This window comes from Balaenoptera borealis (assembly GCF_965194805.1).
Source record: "Balaenoptera borealis genome assembly, chromosome: 10".
In the NCBI taxonomy this organism is placed as follows: Eukaryota; Metazoa; Chordata; class Mammalia; order Artiodactyla; family Balaenopteridae; genus Balaenoptera; species Balaenoptera borealis.
The window spans coordinates 72,212,284-72,236,608 of NC_138874.1; the positions used below are offsets into that span (position 1 = coordinate 72,212,284).

Sequence of the window (24,325 nt, forward strand, 5' to 3'; positions counted from 1 at the left end):
TGCCTGACATCTTTAATAAATTCCTTTCCTGCTCCCACAGACTAGAGCAGGTCTGTTGTTTGCAACTAAGAACTTTGTGACCAAGTTAGTGACCATAACTTATTCCTGTCCATGTTCCTCCCAATGACTGACCCAGTGTCTGGCACTGAGCAGCCATGCAGGATAGAATCACACCTGGTAAAGAAGATGTGGCACATATATACAGTAGAATATTACTCAGCCATTAAAAAGAGTGAAATAGAGGCTTCCCTTGTGGCGCAGTGGTTGAGAATCTGCCTGCCAATGCAGGGGACACGGATTCGGGCCCTGGTCTGGGAAGATCCCACATGCCGCGGAGCAACTAAGCCTGTGAGCTACAACTACTGAGCCTGCGCGTCTGGAGCTTGTGCTCTGCAACAAGAGAGGCCGCGACAGTGAGAGGCCCGCGCACCGCGATGAAGAGTGGACCCCGCTCGCCGCAACTAGAGAAAGCCCTCGCACAGAAACGAAGACCCAACACAGCCAAGAATAAATAAATAAATAAATAAATAAAATTAAAAAAAAAAAAAGAGTGAAATAATGCCATTTGCAGCAACATGGACAGACCTAGAGATTGTCATACTGAGTGAAGTAAGTCAGACAGAGAAAGAGATATATTGTATGATATCGTGAACTTACAAAACAGAAACAGACTCATAGACTTAGAGAACAAACTTATGGTTACCGGGGGGAAGGATGGAGGGAAGGGATAGTTAGGGAATTTGGGATTGACATGTACACACCGCTATATTTAAAACGGATAACCAACAAGGACCTACTCTATAGCACAGGGAATTCTTCTCAATATTATGTAACAACCTAAATGGGAAAAGAATTTGAAAAAGAATAGATACATGTATATGTATAACTGAATCACTTTTCTGTACACCTGAAACTATCACAACATTGTTAATCAACTATACTCCAATATAAAATAAAAATTAAAAAAAAAAAGAATCACACCTGGTGATTCCAGGTATTTTAGAGCCGGAAAAAGACCCTGACATTGTCAGTCAACGCCATAACTAGAGGTGCTCGTCTGCTGTTCACTAGGTGCTGGGAGGAAGGCAGTCCCTATAGGTGCCCAGAAGAGCCGAGCTGTGGCTTCTGATGGGGGAGGGGGCTGCCCACAAGGAGGGGGAGGAAGGAACACTAAAATGAGCGCTCCTCAGATGGCACTGCAGCCTGCTATGCCCAAACCCGCCTGACCGATTTTCACTGTTTGATCCTATTTCAACTTTCATCTTTATAGACTGAACGGGCCTTTATTTATTTATTTTAGACTTTTACACACACACACACACACACATGCACAGTGGTAGAAAAAAAGAGACCATGGAGATAAGCAAAAGAAATTCTGTGAAAAAAAAAATTTTTTTTTTTGGCCACGCCATGAGGCACGTGGGATCTTAGTTCCCCAACCAGGGATCAAACCCGGACCCTTGGCAATGAGAGCGCGGAGTCCTAACCACTGGACTGCCAGGGAGTTCCCTCTGTGAAGTTTTTAGAAAAAATTCTGTGATTGTCCTGTCCAAAGAGAGCTACAGTCAACATTTTGTAGGCTTTCCTTTAAGAGCTTTCTAGGTATATTTTCATTTAGGAAAGGAAAAATCATAAGCACTTTTTTCCACGATAGAACATTGTACATAATACTATACATAGGCTATAGAACGTTGTTATATAATCTGCTTTTCTCATTTAGCAATGCTATGACCATCTTTGCATATCAATAAATATAGGTCTGATCACTATTTTTTTTTTTTTTTTTTTTTGATCACTATTTTAATGTCTACATTTTATTTCGTGGAATGGCTGGGCTCTCATTTACTTAATCGACCTCCTCTTGTTGAACACTCAGGTTGTTTCTGACTTTTAAAAATTAGGAACACCAAACTAGGAATTTTATCCTTTAGATAAAAATTTCCCCACACTTATGTTACTTTCCTTAGGACATATTTATAAAGGTAGAAATTCTGGGTTGGAGGTATTATTATTTTATTATTTGCTAATCTGAAAGGTGGGAAATGTTACTTTGTTTTAATTTACTTTGATCATCGGCAAGATTGGACATTTTTGGTATATTTATTTGCTGTATTTCTGCTTTTGTGGGTAGCCCATTCACTTGTAATTTTACCTATTTTTCTGTTTTGATGGTATTTATATTTTTCTTCTGAATGAGTAAATAGGCTCTTAATATATTAAAGATATTAATCTTCAACTGTCACAAATGTTACAAATATTTTCCTCACTTTTTCATAGTCAGAACACTGCCTCTGAAGATTGAACTCAGGAATGAGAAATTTTCCTCATTTCTATTTTTACCTTTAAAGTGATATTTTGACATATAGAGATTTTAAACTTTTACTTAGATCTATCAAGTATTCACTATACAGTTTCTGCTTTTATTTATGTATGATTAATAGCTAGAAAGGTCATGAGGACTCTTTTGGGGGTGTACCACATTTCAGAACATTTTACTTTTAAATAGGTAACACCTGTATCTGATAAAAACATTTTTTAAGAAAAAACACTCTTTCACTTGTCTCCCAGTCTCTCAGTTCCTCTAGCTAGAACTCCTGGCTATTACCGATTCCTTAAATATCCATCTTCCTAGAGATGGTCTATACATACACGTGTGTGTGCGCATGCATTTTGGAACACCATTCATAGAATATTGCACACACTGTCCTGCATTTTGCTTTTTCAAAAAGCAAAGTGCTCTATTCTTTTTAATACCTGCCTAATATCCTAAAGTCTGGCTGTGGGATACCCAGTCTCCTATTGATGAGATAGCTATTTAAGTTGCTTCCAAGTTTTGGTTTTACTAACCATGCTGCTACAAATATGTCTCTGAGCCCGATTCCCATTAAAAGCAAAAAACAAAAAAAACCCTTTTTTATCTTTAAATAATTTAAGGCTCAGAAGAAGTTGCAAAAGTAGTACAGAGAGTTTGTGTGTATCATCAGGCAGCTTCTGCCAATGATAACATCTTAAATAACTATGGAACATTTTCAAACCCACAAGAAATTGACATTGGTACAATGGTACAATACTAAAACTAAACTATAACTTTATTCTGATTTTATCAGTTTTTATATGCACTTTTTGGTGTGTCCAGTTCCCATTTAACACCATTCCACTTGGCTTTCTGGGCCTTTTCTACTCATGTTACTTTCGAAGCTGGGTGGGGTAAGTGGAGGCACCCTGACATACATGACATCTCACACTGGCTTTGTCACTTGCCCAAAGTAACACTGGACATTGCCTAACCTCTTCATAATTGACAATCTTCACTAGATGGCTTTTATAAAGGTCCTCAATACATTTTCTATTTATTTTTGTGTATGTGTGTGTGTGTGTGTGTCTGGTATAGTAGGAAAAGTCTAGGATTCATACCACTTTAAAAATATTTTACAGGGCTTCTCTGGTGGCGCAGTGGTTGAGAATCTGCCTGCCAATGCAGGGGACATGGGTTCGAGCCCTGGTCTGGGAAGATCCCACATGCCACAGAGCAACTCGGCCCGTGAGCCACAATTACTGAGCCTGCGCTCCGCAACAAGAGAGGCCGCAATAGTGAGAGGCCCGCGCACCGCGATGAAGAGTGGCCCCTGCTTGCCACAACTAGAGAAAGTCCTCACACAGAAGTGAAGACCCAACACAGCCATAAAAATAAATAAAAAATAAATAAATTAAAAAAAAAAAAACTTGCTTCCTTTTAAAAAAAAAAAAATTTTTTACAAATTTGATCCATACCTTTCCCCATAAAGGTGGAAATGATAAAATACAAACAAATATAACAGATTGGTCCAAGGGAAAAAAGATTTCAACTAGGTCAATGACTCCACAGCTGCCTGGGTGTGTGATCCTGGGCAACAAACTTGAAAGGAGTGGCACAAGTTTCGTAGTGCTTGAATGTATCGCTTAGGGAGGCTTAGGATCACGGGCTCTGCAGGCAGATAGACCAGGCCTGTAATCTGGATTCCAAAATGTTTACTATGTGATCTTGGGCAAGTTACTTTACCTCTCTGTGATTAACTCTTCATCGAAAATGGGGATTATAATAGCACCTACTCTGTCGAGCTGTTCTGAAAATTAAATGAGGTAAAAGTACTAAAAGTAAAGTCAGATCAGGTCTCTCCTCCAGCGGCTTCTCTTCCTGCTCCGAGTCCAGGCTGGAGTCCTTCAGGGCCTGTCAGCTCCTCCATGACCCTTGCCCTTCACCCCTCTGGCCTTGTCTTCCCTACAGGCCACTCCCAGGCTCCATCCTGCTGGCCTCACCCTCCTTGCTAACCCCCAGACACCTCCAGATCTTTGCCCAAATGTCACCTTCTTAGGAGGTCCTTCCCTGAGCGACTACAGACCATCTCACCCAAAGGACTGTCCTCACACTCCCCTCCTCCCCACCTTCCCTACTTTATTTCTCTGCGAGGCACTGATCATTGCCCCACCTAAGACATACTTACCTGTTTGTCATTGTCTGCCTCCCCCAGCTAGAATATCAGCTCCTTTACGGCTGGCACTTTAACTCTTTTGTTCATGGCTTTATTCCCAACACTCAGAAAAGTGCCCGGCACAGAGTAGGGTCTCAACAATACGTGTTGAGGGATTGAACAACAAAAAAGTGCTTGCACAATTCCTGACACCCAGCATGTCCTCTATAAATGGAGCCACAGCTGTGCTGCTGCTGTTGTATAAACCGAGAACAGTGATAACAGCCACCAGGCCTGCCATGAGATTTAAATCAAACCATGTATGTGGGGGCTTCCCTGGTGGCACAGTGGTTGAGATCTGCCTGCCAATGCAGGGGACACGGGTTCGAGCCTTGGTCTGGGAAGATCCCACATGCCGCGGAGCGGCTAGGCCCGTGAGCCACAATTACTGAGCCTGCGCGTCTGGAGCCTGTGCTCCGCAACAGGAGAAGCCGCGATAATGAGAGGCCCGCGCACCGCGATGAAGAGTGGCCCCCACTTGCCGCAACTAGAGAAAGCCCTCGCACAGAAACGAAGACCCAACACAGCCAGAAATAAATAAATAAACCCAAAGTTTAAAAAAAAAACAAAAAAACCATGTATGTGGAAGGGGTTGTAGAAACCGCAAAGTGCTATGCAAATAGGGGGTGAGAGTTTTTATTACAAGGCTGTTTACTGATAAGCCTTTTACTCATTAGAGACTTTGTTCATTGTTTGGACCGATCCTTGGGTCTCAACAGAGCTCACAGCCTATCACAGAATAACCACATACAGATTAGTTTGTCCCCAACAGTGTGCAAGGCTTCTGCTCCGTGTTCTGCCCGCCCACCTTGCCGTCATAAACACTGGGCGAAGGGCATGCCTGCTCTCCACCTTGCGCCAGGAGTGTGTGCCAGCCTCTTCCCCACCCAAGTCACTACTGGCCTCTGGGGGCATTTGCCATGTCATCCCAGGCTCCAACTATCCAGAGAGAAAATATTTCATTACTCTCCTTTGAAATGGACTTTCAAGACAAGGAGTGTTGTGCCAGCATATTTAATATTGCTGTAGTTAAAAAGGACAATGTGAAGACACTGTCGGGGAAGCTGGCTTGCTTGGCAGACAGGTCTTTATGGGGAGTAATGTCCTGCTGGGGTTGCAGTGTTCTAGGCTGTGAAGCTCTGCAGAGAAAGTTGGGTCTCTGGACAAAACCATTGCATGTTCTGATCTGTGAACCCACAGGCTTGTACCAAACTCCCAAGAAGCCCATATATGAATGCTGACCTAACAAGGTCCCTTTATCACACTGGGCAGTGCAAAAGGGAAAAGGAACTACACGTGTGGGGAGGCTGCCCTGCGGCAACACTCCAGCGGCCCAGTCAGAGCGGTTCCCTGTGAGGTCTCTAAGTATCCCCACTCTGCAGATGAGGACAGAAGGCCCTCTCACTATCCCACAGCTTGTAAATGGGAGTACCTGGATTGGAACTCAGATCTGCTGGCTCCCAACCTCACTCTCTCCTGTATCTCACGGCATCTGTTGGCCACAGTCTCTTCCTTTAGAAAATGCAGCCTGGGGAGCTGGGTGAGTGCAGAATCAGAGCAAGGAGATTTCGTGTAGAGGCTAAGACAGAAGTAGGTTCTAATCCAAGTTCTGCCCCCAAAACCTGGGGCAAATTTCTTAACATCTCTGATCCTTATTTTCCTCATTTATTAAGTAGGTATGATGATCTTCACCTCAAGGATTGGCCTGAAAAAATAATGAGCAATGTGTCTAAGGTGTTCAACCCAGTGCCAGATAAAGGGTGATGTCATCTTTTTTATTACGGAAGTATAGTTAATGTACAATATTATGTTAGTTTCAGGTGTACAACATAGTAATTCAACATTTAAATACATTACAAAACAATCACCACAATAAGTCTAGTAACCATCTGTCTCCATACAGTTATTACAGTTCTATTGACCATATTCCTTATGTTGTATATTACATCCCTTTGATTTATTTATAACTGAAAGTTTGTACTTCTTAATCCCTTTCACCTGTTTCATCCAAGCCCCCACCTCCCTCCCCTCTGGTAACCACTGGTCTTTTCTCTGTATCTATGAGTCTGTTTTCTTTTTCTTTGTTCATTTGTTTTGCTTTTTCATATGTTCCATATATAAGTGAAATAATATGGTATTGGTCTTTCTCTGACTTATTTCACTTAGCTTAATACCATCTAGATCCATCCATGTTGTTGCAAATGGCAAGATTTCATTCTTTTTCATGGCTGAGTAATATTCCATCATATACCACATCTTCTTTATCCATTCATCTATCAATGGACACTTAGGTTGCTTCCATATCTTGGCTATTGTAAATAATGCTGCAATGAACAGAGAGGTATATATATCTTTTTGAGTTAATGTTTTCATTTTCTTCAGGTAAATACTCAGAAGTGGAATTATGGGATTGTATGGTAGTTCTATTTTTAATTTTTTGGGGAACCTCCACACTGTTTTTCATAGTCACTGCACCAATTTACATTTCCATCAACAGTGCACAAGGGTTTCCTTTTCTCCACATCCTCACTGATGCTTCTTATACATTGCCTTTATGATGATAGCCATTCCGACAGGTGTAAGGTGATATCTCATTGTGGTTTTGATTTGCATTTCGCTAATGATTAGTTGAGCCTCTTTTCATGTGGCTGTTGGCATCTGTATGTCTTCTTTGGAAGCTTTTGCACAGCAAAGGAAACCATCAACAAAACAAAAAGGCAACCTACTGAATGGGAGAAGATAGTTGCAAACAATACATCCTATAAGGGTTAATGTCCAAAATATATGAAGATTTCAAGCAACTCAATTACAAAAAACCAAACAATCTGATTTAAAAATGGGCAGAGGATCTGAGTAGACATTTTTCCAAAGAAGACATACAGGTGGCCAACAGACACATGTCATAATTTTTAATAATGGCTGGTGCCACCAAGCAACAGCAGCTTGCTGCATCCTTCTCCCCTGGGAATCTGGTGGCCAACGCCTTTTCTACTCTGGGAAGTGTCAGTGATGCCCTGCCCAGTTCTCTCTCTGTAATGTCCCATATGCCTTAAGCTGCGGATGGTTCCACGAGCCACAAGCATGAAGCCACACTTTACTGGGGACTCACCCATCCCATCGTGTGGTCTGTAGCTGGTGATTCTGGAGAAGAGAAGAGATGGAAGCAGCTACCTTCTATAGGTGGGTGATCTCTGTACACATAGGTTTTTACTTGCTAATTTCCTCTCAGAGGTAGCCTCAACTTCACATTTTATGAGATACCTCATTATAGTGAAACCTCGTTATATGTGCTGGGTAAACACCTTTTCTGTGAGGTAAAAACCTTACTTCCCTATAGTTTGGTTCGTTTCTGTAATTTTACAGATGGGCCTTTGAGAAAAGGTGGGTAAAGTATTGGCACATGCAAGAGTTTTGATGCATTTGTTTGATAAATATTGGCTGAGTGCCTGTTTAATGTCTTCTGACTGTACAGCAAACATTTTAAGTCTCAATCCAGGATTATCTTATTTTCAGAGATATAGGTTTCCTTAACTTAACCCAGGGAGATTCATGTTTGCCAAACTGATAAATGGCTGGGGACTTCCCTGATGGCTCAGTGGTTAGGAATCAGCCTGCCAATGCAGGGGACACGGGTTCGAGCCCTGGTCCGGGAAGATCCCACATGCCACGGAGCAACTGAGCCCGTGCGCCACAACTGCTGAGACTGCACTCTAGAGCCCGCGAGCCACAGCTACTGAAGCCCGTGTACCTAGAGCCCGTGCTCTGCAACAAGAGAAGCCACCGCAACGAGAAGCCCGTGCACTGCAACAAAGAGTAGCCCCCGCTTGCCACAACTAGAGAAAGCCCGCGTGCAGCAACAAAGACCCAACACAGCCAAAAATAAATAAATAAAAAATTGATAGATGGCTGGACTTTTAACTAAATTAACATAGATTCCTGCCTGGAATGGGAGAGAGATGTTGCAAAAAGAAAACAAAAGCAACGGTTGCTGGCTCTTTATGGGTATCCCAGTCGATTTTACAAGTGAGCCTTTAAAATGTTTCATTGTAACAAACTGTATTATATCTGTTAAACAGAAACTGTTGTAATGAGCAGAACTAGAGGGACCCTCCAAAGATTGTGTGCTCTGACTTTATGGACAAGGACTGAGACTGGGGGAGTCCAGTCAGTAGCCAGTGAATTGCAGAGTTCAATGTCAGAGGGAAACGGCTAGAGTCTCAGGCAGCAGAGCAAAGGACAGATGAAGAATGAAAGTGGGTCACCTCAGGTCTATCTGAAGCATAGAAATAATAGGACCAGCCTGCTTATCTCCCAGGGTGATCGTGAAGACTGAGGGAATTGACAGATGGCAAGGAATAAATATAAAACACCCTATAAACTAGGCTTTTCTTGCTATAATCATAGCAAAGAATGTTCAGGAGTTCTTGGTGGACAACTATTGGTCTAATTTTTAATCTCTTGGGACGAGCCATCTTTGAAATGGGAAATATTGCTTTGCCAGCAGAAGCTCAGTCCTGCAGACATTTGATTGAGCAGGTGGTAATGGGAGAGAATATGCCATCCTCTATCACCACCTAAAACCTGATAGGCTGTTTTAAGATGGCCTTGGGAAACCAGGCTTTGAAATAGTCTCCATAATAGACATTGTTCCTGCAGATACTTTCTCGTGGAGCCTACAGAGACAGATAAGAATGATCAAGGCACATTTCCTGCTCAGTCTCAGCCACATTCTTGTGTCTTCTAAGTTGCTTTTTCTGGGAATTTGGGCTACTGTGGTAAGAGGTGTGACCTCATCTGACTGCAGTTTGCGATACAAAGGAGGGTGGACTCCAGTGAGATGTCAGCCAGAGTGAGGTCCTCAGCACCCCACCTTCCACTGTGCCCACCCTAGCCCCACCTGGGGATCAGCCTTACAAGGCCCAAGCCCCAGATCTGCCCCATGGGCTGTTCAGCGACCATAGAGTCATACAGCCCTCCATTGAGGCTGCTGCAGGGTGGGCTGCCCAGGATCAGGGTGGCCCCCACTCACTAGTCTTCAAGCTGATTACTTGTCTCCCATCTGTCACCCCTCCAATCCTTCTCCAGAGCCTTTCCAAATTGTTTGCACTTCTCTTAAACCTCCCACCCACCTGTGCCTCCTTCACACCCAGAAGATAATCTCACTTCTTATCTCACAGGTAACAGAGGTGAGAACTGCTGCACCCACCCCTACACATTGACCTGCACCATCTCCTATTCCTTCTCCTTTCCCTCCAGGTCCCTTTTCTGTACCACACTTGCCATCTATATTCCACACCCCCAACAGACACACGCCTTCCCAGGGACTTCCTCCAGCCTCCCTGGTGACAGGCGGGCTTGAAGGGGCAGATGGAAAAGTATCCAGCACACGAGAATTGCCGAGTTCCCAGCCAGGGAAAGCGTGATCCTCACCAAAGAGCCATCCTCCCCTGAAGGCCCACCCAGCCCCCTGTCAGTTTTTCACTTTAGAGTCTGATATCTCACGGCAGGACCAGTTTCTGCATTAGCCAGGATACTGTCAGAAGTGTTAGAAAAATGAACTCAAGTGAACGGAGGCAGTGCTTTGGGTTCATGCGTTCAGTCCAGAGCTGAACTAGTTTCTGGATTTAGGGGCTCAGACTATGTCAGACCTTGTGATAGAGTTTTTACTCTCCAGAAACCAGAAAGATGGAGGCCAATGATAGTCCATGTATTAATTTATGCCAAATTAATATTTCCATTTATTTCAATACAATAAGATGAATTCACTGCCGTATGCCAAAAGATGCAGCACAGGGTCTTTTACAATATCAGAGATGCTGTAGGGTGAACCCCTAACACTGGGCAAGGGTGGCAGTGGGACAGAGATTCTGTAGTTCCAAGGAAAACTTACAGTGACACTGTGAAGCCACCAGTAGAAAAGCAAGACTGTCACAGGTGTGGGTTTCCTGAGCCATCCAGGTTCACTGTAAATGCCATCAGCCACATCTACCCTGGGTAAGTGTTGAAAGAATGTGCTCGAAGCTGACAAGCCAGGGCACCAGGAAAATTGCTGGTGAATAATCTTTTTTTTTTTTTTTTTCTGTAAGGCAATTGGAATGCTTACCTAGAGGAGTGTGAAAACAACAGAAACAAATGAAACACTGAAACAGAGATGGAGCTAAAGCAAACATGTCTGGGGTTAACCACTGAGAACCTGAGAAGCAAAACCAGGTTTTGTTCCAGAGAAAGGGGAGACCCAGGCATCCTCAAGGAGGCTCAGAAGTCTCGTTTGTCAAGTGGATTAAAGGCTATTTGGTCAATGATCATGTGTCTACAGCTTAGAATGACTGTGCGAAGAACCCAGGAACCACTGCCTCCCTGACCTTGATGGGGGCTGTGCAAAGACTGCACCATTTGTCAAGCTGATGCTTGCCTTCTTTTGAAGATAAGACGATGACAATAAGACTCTGTGGACAGATAGTTTGTTCCTTATTTCGGGATGGTAAGCAAAACGTTGAGCAACCAGCATGACTAACCACTGACCCACCAGTACAGTTGCCAGCAATGTGTCTGGGGGACCCTGCTATGCCAGGTGTTACCTCTTCTATTTCTGTGTCTGGTGAGGTGTGGAGGGGTCGGGATACTCAGTATGGTGAGTGGAGGCACTCAGGGGTCTCAGGGCAGTGGCCATTGATCCGCCAGGACACCTGAACTGATGCCCACCAGTATTGCCAGCCCTGATGCTCTCTCATCATAGAGCACCTGCAAAGTAAATGTGGCCCCCAGAATCAGAGAAGAAAGTCAGCCAGCAACCCTCACAGTCTCGCTATGAGCAGAGTCTTCCAGAAGCACCTGAGGATTGAGGGCTAAGAGGTAGGAGCAGAGCAGGAGCCAATACATCAGGCCTCTTATAACTGCTTACATGCATTCCCTCATTGAGTTTTCACTGCAACACTACAAAACAGGCACTCCCACTCCCATTTTACTAGTGGCACAATTGAGGTTTACAGGGATGGAGAAATCTATCTAGGGTTTTCAGGTGGTGAGAGGAGGCTGGATTTGTACCCAGGCCTGCTGACCCAAAGCCTGTGCTCCTTTTTTTAAAAAAAATTATTTTTTAAACCATTTTTTAAAATTGAAATATAATTTACAATGTTGTGTTAGTTTCAGGTGTACAGCAAAGTGATTCTGAAAAAGAATCTGATTTCTTTTTCAGATTCTTTTCCATTATACGTTATTATAAGATGTTGAGTCTAGTTCCATGTGCCATACAGTAGGTCCTTGTTGTTTACCTCTTTTATACATAGTAGTGTGTATATGTTAGTCCCAAACTCCTAATTTATCCCTCTCCCCTTTCCCCTTTGGTAACCATAAGTTTGTTTTCTATGTCTGTGAGTCTATTTCTGTTTTGTAAATAAGTTCATTTGTATCATTTTTTTTAGATTCCACATATAACTGCCCTCCTTTTATGGACGGATGTTACATCCCTCACACACCTGCCTGAAGGGCCTGCAGCAGCTGGATTCAAGCAAAAAGAACTAAGCACCATTGAACCAGAGCACCAGGATGGCAGCTGCCACCTGGATGGGGTTTTCGGGCCAGGGGTGTCCACTGCCCTCCTCCTTTCCCTTCCTCCTCTCTTGACAATGAGTTTGAGCCTCCTGTGACCTTTGGCATCAGGAAATTCCAATAGATGCTAATCAGCCTAACAATTTAGGCCAGGGTTAACAACCCACATGTATTTGTTTTTATTTTTCAAACCACCCTTCTTTATAGGCGTTCACTAGGAAAACAAGTGTCTCTCAGACATGGTTAACTAACATTTGCCACGGAGGCAAAGGAGTAAAGGAGTGTACAGCTAATTCAGTATGTGACTTTGGGCAAATTGATCACCCGCCCCAGGTCTGAGATTGCTCTTTGGTAACTGAGGGAGAGCCCTCTCTAGGAGCCGCAAGCTCAAATGCTTCAGGGGCAAATCAGGCAACGTATGCAAGTGAAGTGGGTGTGGTGTTTAGATATTAAACACAAGGTAAGAAGAGCCTTCACTTTGAGTAAATTTACCTTCTCTGTTTCCCATGAAATGTGTTATCACTTCCAGTCTGTTTTGCTTTATCTCAGTTCTGACAGAGACATATGTGTAACAAGTAAGAGGGAACTGGGCGAGTGTGATGATAAGTGACTGCTGACACCCAGCCCAGTTTGGGAAGACAATAGGGATGGTGGGCTTCGTACTGGCTCAGGGAGTGTTAGTAACCCATGACCAAAGGGCCAGCACAACTACACACCAGCCAACTGTTTTAAGACCTCAGTTGTACCAGACAAGTAGGAAATCCAGGTTTTATGTGAAGTCTCCCGATTGTTAAACAACGGCCAAGATGCAGTTGTTTTAAAATACCATCCAGGCTAAATAAAATGTCGGTGGGTTAAATCCCACTTAGGAGGTTTTGAGTTTGTGACCTCACTCCTAGATAATATCTAAGGCTCTGTCTGCCTGGGTTCTTTAGAAAGTAGAGAAAAAACGTTCATGTTAACATTTTGCTGGGAATACAATTCTAGGGAACCAAGAATGAGGGGAAATTAAAGTGAGGCAGGGAAGGAGGGAGTGAAGTAATGAGCTGGCCACAGCTTTGCCACAAATGAAGCTGATTTCTCTGTCTTGTGGGACATCTTCAGAATCTGTATGGGGAATTCCCTGGCAGTCCAGTGGTTAGGACTCTGTGCTGTCATGGCTGAGGGCCTGGGTTCAATCCCTGGTTGGGGAACTAAGATCCCAAAAGCCGCGTGGTGCAGCCAAAAATATAAAATTAAAAAAATAAAGAAAAAAAAAAAGAATCTGTATGAAAGTCTCTTGTCTTGGGTTTTGAGTAGAGGAGGCATGGAAGAGGGTGAGCAACATATCTGCTGGTTTCCTCCCATTTCCTCGCTCACTGGTCAAAGTCCACACATATTGGAGTTAATTCTAGAGTTAACTTATGGCTGCAACAACCATCTGGCCAGCATCCACTGGCGAGGCCAGAGCCCCTGTGGGTAAACTCTTGCACCAACTGATGCTCGCGGAAGTTAGGCTCCTACCCTCCCCCAGAGATTGGGAGATGGAGACCCCATTCTTCTTGATGATTACATTTCAAAGGGATAGCTCCCAGGTCCTTGAGAAATAAATTCCTGGGTTATAGAAGATACATCTCAGAGAGACAGAGAAAGGATTCACAGTTTACTTTAGTTTTCTAAAGTAAATGCTCTAAGAAAAGGCAGGTCAGGAGCCTGTAATCAGGTAGTGCCTGGAACAAACAGTAAATTCTTTTGGCACTATTGTGCTTTGTCAGGGAGGAACTTAAGGGGCCAGGGTCACCATTCCAGGTATGCACACTTATCAGAAACTATGCTAGTGTTTGTTCAACTGTCTTGGTGTGGGACTGGACAAAATTGTTTGTGCTGAGAGTCTCAAGCTCTCATAGGCCACGACTGGAGGCTAGTCAAGAAGAGGGCTCAGAGGTAGCTGACTAAAGTTTGGTCAGGGAGAGAGTCTGTCATGATAAAGCCACAGTAATCAAGACAGTGTGGTAGTAGCATAAGGATAGACATATAGACATATAGATCGATGAAATCGAATTGAGTGTTCAGAAATAACCCCTACATATGTGTCAATTGATTTTGACATCTAGCAAAATCCTGCCCTGTCTGGATCCCTAAGTTACGCCTCTCCCAATCTCTGGATATTTGGCTCCCAACCTTCCCCTACCTCCTGTCCCTGTTTGGTATAATCATGGGATTTAGGCACTGCTATCAAGCATGAAGAGGAACAGAGGTGATGTTAGTTCTGGAGCAAAAATTCCTGAGCTTCAGGGAGCATCCTGGCCTCTGGAAGGAGGTGCTGAGCTGAACTGAGTTGAACAGGGCCATCTGTCCATCCCCCCTTCCACCACCCTGGACCTTACCCCATCACCCATAATCATGGGTTCCTTGGGCCCCCTGCATTTTGCTTGTGTGTGGGTATGTACGTGTGTGTATATGTGTCCACATGTGCGCATGTGGGTGTGTTTGAAAAATAATAAAGATATTGGAGACCCCCCCCAAAAAAAATCCCACTTAGGAGGTTTCGAGTTAGCATCTAGCAAATATTGACTAAGCTCTGATCGCAAACCAAGCATGGCACTACTTCCTGGGATTATTGAGATACTTAATATATGGCCTCTCTTGGATAACTCAGTTTTGTGAAGAGTAGATTTTTTGTTAAGGGATATAACAGAAATATAAGGAAAGTACCAAGCAGCTCTCAATCTACTTTCAGTTTTCCCACTTATAAAATGAGGAGTTTGGACAAAATCATTGCTCTAAAACTTTAAAGTGCATAAGAATCACTTACGGAATCTCTAAAAATACATATTGCTAGGACCCAACCCTGGAGAGTCTAATCTCATAGGTCTGGGGCCCAGGAATCTGCATTTTTAGCTGGGCACCTCACTTGATTCTGATGCAGGAGGTCCAAGGAGCACATGTCAGAAATATTGGCCTGAAATATCTTTGATTTCTGATATTTTCTGATACTACTATTATTTGTAAATGACGCCATAGGCAATAACCATACAACCTTAAAAGTGCATACATTTACCCTTTGGATATATTGTCAGAAGTATGTCCAAAATATAAGAACTAAAGTAATAATTGTAGCACTGTTTCTATTAGAAAGAGAGAGAATCTAAATACTCATCTATAGAGAGCTAGTTAAATAATCTTTCATAATCGTTACAAAAGACTACTACACAGCTGTTTTTAAAAATGAGGTAGTTATTTATCACTGATATAGAAAGAACTCCAAGTATACTTTTAAGAGTGAAAAGCAAGATGCAAAACACTGTGTGTGGCAAATTATAGCCATAACTATATTCGTCCTTCTGCAAAGTAATCTTGTCTCCGCACCATCAAGAGTAAAGTCTTTTCCCCCCTCTCCTTGAATCTGGGCTGGTTAAGCAACTTGCTTGTCAGTGGAATATGACAGCTGGAACAGTCTTGGGCTTCCAAGGCTGGGTCATAAGAAACTGTGCAGCTTCTGCCTTGGTCTGTTAAAATGTTCACTCTTGAGATGCTCTTTCTCAGAGCCCACTAGCCATCCCATGAGAAGCCCAAGCCTCATGAAGAGATCATATGCCAACATTCCCTTCTGTCAACTTAGTTGAGCTCCCAGGGGATTGAGTCTGCATGTCCAGCCCAGATCATCTGGGCTGACCTCCACTGCTATCTGATTGTAGCTGCATGAATGACCACCCCCTCAAGAGGGAACCCCTCAGCTGAGCTCAGTTAACCCACAGAACTGGGAGCGATAATAACAAATTGTCATTTTAAGCCACTAACTTTTGGAGTAGCTTGTTACACAGCAACAGATAACTGTAACACTGTGTATAATTCGATCCTATTTGCATACTTTTAAAAGATAAGGATTTAATGTGCTAATATACACATAAGAACATTTCTGGGAGTATCTCCAAGATAACCCCCCTGCCCCCGCAGTGTCCCGTTTCAGGAAATGGGGCCACTCAGTTGTGCAGGCCAAAGTACTTCAGCCCATTCTAGCCTCCTTTTGTTCTTTACCTTCCACATCCAATTCACAGGTAATCTCTGCTCACTCTATTTTCAGAATGTATTGCACATCCAACCTCTTCTCACAGCCTAAGCCAAGGCCCCATAATCTTTGACCTGAGCTACGGTAATAGCCTCAAAACTGACCTCTGTGCTTCCGCTCTCATTGCTAGCTGATTATTGTGCACATAGCACCAGAATGGACATTTAAGACATATATGATCAGTCGGTCACTCCTTTGATCCAGCCCTCCAATGGCTCTCCATTACACGCAGAGTGCTGTCCAAAATACTTATCTTGTTCTGTTTGAGCTGGCCCTCAGCTTGCTCTCCAGTCTCAGCTCCTACCACTTGTCCCCCTCATTACTCTCATCTGGCCACTTTGGCCTTCTTGCTAGTCCTCAAACCAAGAAACCCCTCACATCTGAATTTTGTACTTGTGCTCTCCCTTTCTAGAATGATCTTCCCCCAGGTACTCTTAGGTTCATTCCTTCACTGCAGGTCATAGCTCAGAATAATCCTCTACTCTCGACACTCTCTTTTCTTCCATGCTGCATTTTATTCATGGCATTTACCACTACCTGATACTCTTTTATGTATTAGCTTGTTTATCACCTCCCTTGTCCACAAAAGTGCAAGCACCATGAGGCAGAGACTTGACATATCTTGCTCACCACTGTTTCCCAGCACCCAGAACAGTGCTCAGCACATAGTAGGTGCCCAACAAGTATTTTTAAATGAATGAATACCAACAGCAGTTACTTTTGGGGTGAAGCGTTGGAACAGTGCAGGATGGAGCTTTACTTTTCATTTTATACTTTCTGTACCATCTGAATTTTTCTAATCTCATGCATATATTACTTTTTAAAAATTTTATCTTTTTAAAAAATAAATTATTTTATTTATTTATTTTTGGCTGCGTTGGGTCTTTGTTGCTGCGTGTGGGCTTTCTCTAGTTGCGGTGAGCGGGGGCTACGCTTTGTTGCGGTGCGGTGCGCGGCTTCTCATTGCTGTGGCTTCTCTTGTTGTGGAGAGCTGGCTCTAGGCTCGCGGGCTTCAGAAGTTGTGGCATGCAGGCTCAGTAGTTGTGGTGCATGGGCTTAGTTGCTCCCCGGCACGTGGGATCTTCCCGGACAAGGGCTCGAACCCGTGTCCCCTGCATTGGCAGGCGGATTCTTAACCACTGTGCCACCAGGGAAGCCCCCCACACATTACTTTTAAAAAACAACAGTATGGGTTATTGGGAAGTGGGATTTGGGACTAAATTATTTTCTTTACATATTTTTATACTTTTAAGAATGTCAGTACACAGTATTTTAAAAAATGAGGTAGAGGGCCTGCAATTTAAATGCCATCTTCCCTCTTCCAACCAAGTTCCTATAAGCAGAACTTTTTGGAGAAGAATACGAGAGCCTAGATAAGTGTTAGGGGCACTAGATGTGGGAATGGAATAATAGTGTTGAGGTATAATTAAAGCTCCCCGCTGTCTTTTGCTTTTGAGATGGCCAAAAGCATTTTAATTTGTATTAAGGCTCATTGTAAACTCCTGTAGAAGGAAGAAACACAGGGTCAGCTGTTTGCAAATAGTGGGAAATCATAGTGAGGGCAGGGATTATACTATTGGAAAACAGAAGGGACTAATTTTAGACAAGTATTATAGACTGAATATTTGTGCCACCCTCCCCAACATATGTTGGAGCCCTGTCCCCCAGTATGATCCTCTCTTAAGGATGTGTCTGGCAGGTTCCACCAAATACAAGCTTTTGTATGTCAACAGCTGGGAAACTTTTAATACCAAATGCCTTTAACAAGAATATAAAAGCAAATGTACACACACATAAAATCAAGGATGTGCATCTTTGTTTAAGCAAGAGTACACAAGGAGATCCAGGGGAAGGTTCGCGAGTCTTAAGCAACATAAGGAAGAATTTTGAGTGTAGAAAGGGGACTTGGGAGAGAATTTCAAGCTTGTGAAGCAATTGGCTAACTTAAATAGCAACAACAGTTAAATATATACAGTGTTTTATGGTTTCCTTTATATTGCCTTTTTGTTTTAGTTCTGTAGTCCAATTATACTCATTCTGCAGATGGGTCTGTTGAATGACCTTTAAAGGTGCCTAGCCAATTAGGGACTCAAATCCAGTTCTAAATTTTTCCAAAATTAGATCTCCTCAAATCCCATCCTGCCTCTCATCTGATATATTCAAGTGCATGGAGACCCCTTTTGCTCATGCTGTTTATTTTTAACATTAAACTTTTATTTTTCTTATTATTTTTTTATTGAAGTATAATTGATTTACAATATTCTATTAGTTTCTGGTGTACAAGCATAATGATTCAGTACTTTTACAGATAATACACCATTAAAAGTTATTACAAGGTAATGGCTACAATATATCATTGTTGTTTATATATCTTATACATAGTAGTTTGTATCTCTTAATCCCATACCCCTAATTTGTCCCTCCCCCCTTCCCTCACCCCTTTGGTAACCACTAGTTTGTTTTCTATACCTGTGAGTTTGTTTCTGTTTGCATATACATTTATTTGCATTATTTTTGAGATTCCACCTGTAAATGATATCATAAACTATTTGTCTTTGACTTATTTCACTAAGCACAGAATTCTCTAGGTCCATCCATGTTGCTGCAAAAGGCAGAATTTCATTCTTTTTATGATTAATATTCCATTGTGTGTGTGTATATATATATATATATATATATATATATATATATATATATACCACATCTTCTTTATCCATTCATCTGTTGAAGGGCATTTGAGTTGCTTCTGTATCTTGGCTATTGTAAATAGTGCTGCTATGAACACTGGGGTGCATGCATTTTTTCAAATTAGTGTTTTCGTTTTTTTCAGATATATTTCTAGGAGTGGAATTGTGGGATCATACGATAACTTTATTTTTAGTTTTTTGAGGAACCTCCATACTGTTTTCCACCGTGGCTGCACCAATCTACATTTCCACCAACAGTGTAGGAGGGTTCCCTTTTCTCCACATCCAGGCCAACATTTGTTATTTGTACATTTTTTGATAATAGCCATTCTGACAGGCATGAGGTGATAGATCATTGTGGTTTTGATTCCCTCATACTGTTTAAAGTGATGCCCCAGATCTCACCACACAGAAATGAAGATGTCACAGTCACTAGAATCACTAGAATTAAGCCAACACTCCTGAGGTTTGGGATGGACACTGAGAAACTATCCATAAAATTCTGGCAGAAGTGAAAATGGTATTAGATTTATTATGTATTTATAAATGTATTTATTGTACAATAAACATACCTAGGTTGAGATGAAGTTTGAGAACATGGCCTCCTTTTCTCTCCAGTTAACCTCACACTGTTTGATCAGCACACACACCACCTTCCGTGCCGCTTAGTAAGGTTCTTCTCTTTCCCTTTGGGCCCAGGCGCTCTGTTCTACAAGCCCAAACTCACATCACATCACAGGATCTAATCCCTTATTGCTTTTCCCAGTCATCTTTGTTTGCCTTTGTGTCCCTTTCTACCTGCTACACTACCAGAAAAGAAAAATAAAAAGTAAATAAAGATATTTCCTTATCTGGTTTGCTCTGAGTTCAAAAGGAGGAGAGACTAAGGTAGATAAATAATGATAATATTTAAGGTAGATAAACATGAAGTCTTGATTATGTCTCCCAAATCAACTGTACAATGATGGGCTGGGTATTGACAAACATTAGTCAATGAGGCTTGCCCCTTCTTCCAACCCCACTCTACTTTCTGGTATCCCTGGGCTGAGAGTGGGATGCTTCCTGCAGTAATTCAAAAAGAAGTGACTCAACATTCAACTTTTAATTTCAAAATAGACTTTCATAGCCCATGGCAGAGACAACAGCTTTAGGAGAAAAAGGCTTTGTGGGCATCAACAAATTCAATTCTTAGTCTGAACACTAGACACAGAAAAAACCTAACAGCCACCCAGACTAGATGAAGATCCCATAGGCCTGGGGAAAAGAGAGAGTTGCAGAGGGGAGCAATAGAGTGAGTCATGGATCCCTGATATTAATATATAGATGTGGCTAGATATGGGTCATTTTTTAAAAAAATTATTTATTTAATTAATTTATTTTTGGCTTCATTGGGTCTTGGTTGCTGCGCGTGGGCTTTCTCTAGTTGCAGCAAGCGGGGTCTACTCTTCGTTGCTGTGAACGGGCTTCTCATTGCAGTGGCTTCTCTTGTGGAGCATGGGTTCTAGGCATGTAGGCTTCAGTAATTGTGGTGTGTGGGCTCAGTAGTTGTGGCTCGTGGGCTCAGTAGTTGTGGCTCACGGGCTCTAGAGCGCAGGTTGAGTAGTTGTGGCGCATGGGTTTAGTTGCTCCGTGGCATGTGGGATCTTCCCAGACCAGGACTCGAACCCATGTCCCCTGCACTGGCAGGTGGATTCTTAACCACTGCGCCACCAGGGAAGCCCTAGATATGGGTCCTTGAATGGGACTTCTGTGTCCTACTCATTACCCCACCTACGGTGGGCAGCAGAGGAAAGGGCATAGGCAGCAGAGGCCCCAAATAAGTGGGGGGGTCCTGGAGTGGGAAGGGAGAGCTGTGCTCACTTCTCATAGGGCCCAGGGAGAACCAGCGAGGTCTTGAAACATCCCCACAGTGTGGCACATGGTGACAGCAGTGGGGTGCAGCACAAGCTGCTCCGTCTCCTGGGCTCCCAGGGTGGTGAGGGTGCATATCTAAAAGTGCCCCGTGCCCTATGAGAGGCCATTGGGCCTGCAAGAGCCCTGCATTGAGGACAAGCAGAACTCTGAGTGTGCAGAGGGATACTTTTGGCAACATTTCCAGATGGGTTTTCGAGCTCTGTAAGTCCTGTTGCCTGGAGGCCTCCCACGCATTGAGTCAGGGAAGAGGCGGTGCCACCTTGAACAAAGGGGTCATTGTTCTGCTTTGGCCCTCAACACTGGTTTCTGTTTCGAGTTCCTACCAAGACAATTATCTTGAAGACCAGGCCTGGTTCAGAAAGAAATTCAAAGTTCCTTAAGATTAGAATAGGATATGTCTAGGTTTATGTCTGTTGTCCCACATAATTAAGAAGGGCTCCCTTTTGGCCTTTTTGGAGTAATGGAAATGTTGTAAATTTGTATAATGCTGGTGGCTGCATGACTCTACACATTTGTCAAAACTCATCCAATTAGACATTTAAAATAGGTAAATTTTTATTGTATGTAAATTCTACCTCACAACTGAGTTTTTAAAAAGACACAGGATGCTGAAACCAGTGAATGGAAGTTTAAAGAAAGACAGAATATTATACCATCTCAAAATTGCTTATTAATTACAAAAGGAAAAAACAGTAACTTTCAATGCAGACTAAGTGATACCACTCTAACCAAGTAACCAAAGTTAATTGCCAATGATGGGGTAAAAATGAGCTTCCTGCTGCCATGCCCTAGGACATTTTGGAGTTCCTGCCAAAAATGCATAAGGTAAGCTAATCACAAGGAAACATCAGACAAACCTATTCTACAAAATAACTGGCCCATAGTCTTCAAAAATACCAAGGCCATGAAAAAATGAAGAAAGGGTGAGCAGCTGTTTCAGATTAAAGGCAACTAAAGAAATATGACAACAAGATGCAATCTTTGATCCTGGACTTGAATCTGGAATATCGGGACAATTGCTTAATTTCAAATATGGACTGTGGATTAGGTAACATTATTTTGTCAATGTTAAGTTTCCTGATTTTGATAAATGTACTGAGGTTATATTTAATAAAAAGGTCCTTGTTCTCAGAAAATTCACTTAAGTATTCATGGATAAAGGGGCATGAAATGCAAATTACTCTCAGATTACTAAAACAAAGTGTGTGTGTTTGTGTGTGTGTGTGCGTGTGTGTGTGTGTGTGTGTAGACAGAGACAGAGAGAAGAAATGATGACACAAATGGGATGAAATATTAATAGCTGGGGTGAATCTGGGTGAAGGGTTATCCTGACTTTTTTGAGCTATTCTATAACTTTTCTGTAAATGTGAAACTATGTCAAAATAAAAAGTTTCAAAAAGCATCTTCTTAATGGTCAATAAGCACTTGAAAAGATGCTCAACATCATTTTCATTAGGGAAATCAAAGTCTCTGAGATACCATTTCACACCCACTAAGACAGCAATAATCAAAAAGACAGATAATAGCAAGTGTTGCCAAAGATGAGGATGTTTAGGTTTTTCCTTAAAAATCTAAACATAGAGTTATCATTTAACCTAGCAATTCCACTCCTAGGTACATGTCCAAGAGAATTAAAAACAGGTACCAAATACATACTTGTACCTGAATGTTTATAGCAGCATTACTCACAATAGCCAAAAGGTGGAAACAGCCCATATGTCCATGAATGGATAAACAAAATGTGGTATATCCATACAATGAAATATTATTCAGCAATAAAAAGCATGAAGTGTTGATACACGTTAAACATGGATGAACTATGAAAACATTATGCTAAGTGAAAAAAGCCAGTCCAAAAGACCACATATTTTGAAACTTATTACAAAGCTAAGGTAATCAAGACAGTGTACTACTGGCATAAGGATTGTTGTATAGATCAATGGAAAAGAATTGAGAATCCAGAAATGGACTCTTGGATTTATCATCAATTGATTTTCCACAAGGGTGCCAAGACAATTCAATAGGGAAATAATAGTCTTTTCAATAAGTAGTATTGGGACAACTGGATAGTCATATGCAAAGGAAAGAAATAAAAACCTACATCACACCATACACAAAAATTAACCCAAAATGGATCACAGGTCTAAATGTAAGAAGTAAAACTATAAAACTCTTGGAAGAAACCATAGGAGTAAATTTCTGTGGCCTTGGTTTTGGCAAAGCCTCTTAGATATGATACTAAGAGCATAAGAGGCAAAAGAAAAAATAGCCAAATTGGACTTCATCAAAATTAAAAATTTTGTGTTTCAAATGATACCATCAAGAAAGTGAAAAGACAGCCCATGGTGGGACTTCCCTGGCGGTCCAGTGGTTAAGACTCTGCGTGGGACAGATCCCTGGTTGGGGAACTAAGATCCCAGGTGCTGCAGGGCATGGCCAAAAAATAAATAAAAAATAAAAATAAGCCCATAGAATAGGAGAAAATATTTGCGAATTATCTATCTGTTAAGGGACTTGTATCCAGGATATATGAAGAACTCCAACAACTGAGCAGTAAAAATTCAAATAACAATTAAAAATGAGCAAATAACTTAAACCAACATTTCAAAGAAGACATGCAACTGGCCAATAAGCACATGAAAATATGCTCAACATCAATAGTCAGTAGTCAACATTAAATGTACATCAAAACCACAGTGAGATACTAGGATGGCTAAATCAAAAAGATAGACAATAACACGTGTTGATAAGAATGTGGAAAAACTGTAACCCTCATGCATTGCTAGTTTGAAAGTAAAATGGTGTAGCTGCTTTGGAAAATAGTTTAGCAGTTCCTCAAATGTTAAATATAGAACTGTTATATGAGTCAGCAATTCCACTCCTAGGTACATACCCAAAAGAATTGAAAATAGGTACTCAAACAAATACTTCTACACAAATGTTCATAGCAGCATTATTCTCGATAGTCAAAAAGCAGAAACAACTCCAATGTCCATCAACTGTTGAATGGAAAAGATGTGGCATATGCATTCAATAAAATATAATCAGGCAAGAAAACGGAATGGATTACTGATCCATGTAATGAGGCTGAACCTTCAAAACATGCTCATTGAAAGAAGCCAGTCACAAAAGACCATATATTGTATGATTCCATTTATACAAAATATCTAAAATAAGCAAAATCATAGAGACAGAAAATAGGTTAGTGGTTGCTAGGGGGTGGGAGAATGGAGGACAGAGGAATGATAACTAAGGGGTATGGGGTTTGTCTTTGAGGGTTCCAAAATTCTAAATATTTCTGAAATTGATTGTGGTGATAGTTGGACAACACTGAATATGCTAAAAACCAGTGAATTGTACAGTTTAAAAGGTAAATTTTGTGGTATTTGAATTATATCTCAATAAAGTTTTTATTAAGAATTAATTCTACCAAGGAATAAAACGACAACTTGAATAAATGGAAAGGCATATTCTGTTCTTGTATAGGAACATTCAAAATCATGAAGATGTCAATTCTTCCTAAGTTGATCTATAAATCTATTTCTAAAATATCTACAGGATATTTTTGGTACTAAATGATTCTAATGTTCATTTGGGAAAAGAAACAAGCAACAGTAGCT

The 24,325-nt window shown here is 41.8% G+C and overlaps 1 long non-coding RNA gene across 1 annotated transcript in view; it reads right to left on the minus strand.

The window, feature by feature from the left end:
- Nucleotides 1-5,702: 5,702 nt before the first annotated feature.
- Nucleotides 5,703-24,325, minus strand: part of LOC309604715 — a 31,117-nt gene continuing 12,494 nt past the window's right edge. Inside the window, exon 2 of the long non-coding RNA XR_014231010.1 lies at nucleotides 5,703-6,832. This is a non-coding gene — a long non-coding RNA (uncharacterized lncRNA). The remainder of the gene's footprint in view (nucleotides 6,833-24,325) is intronic.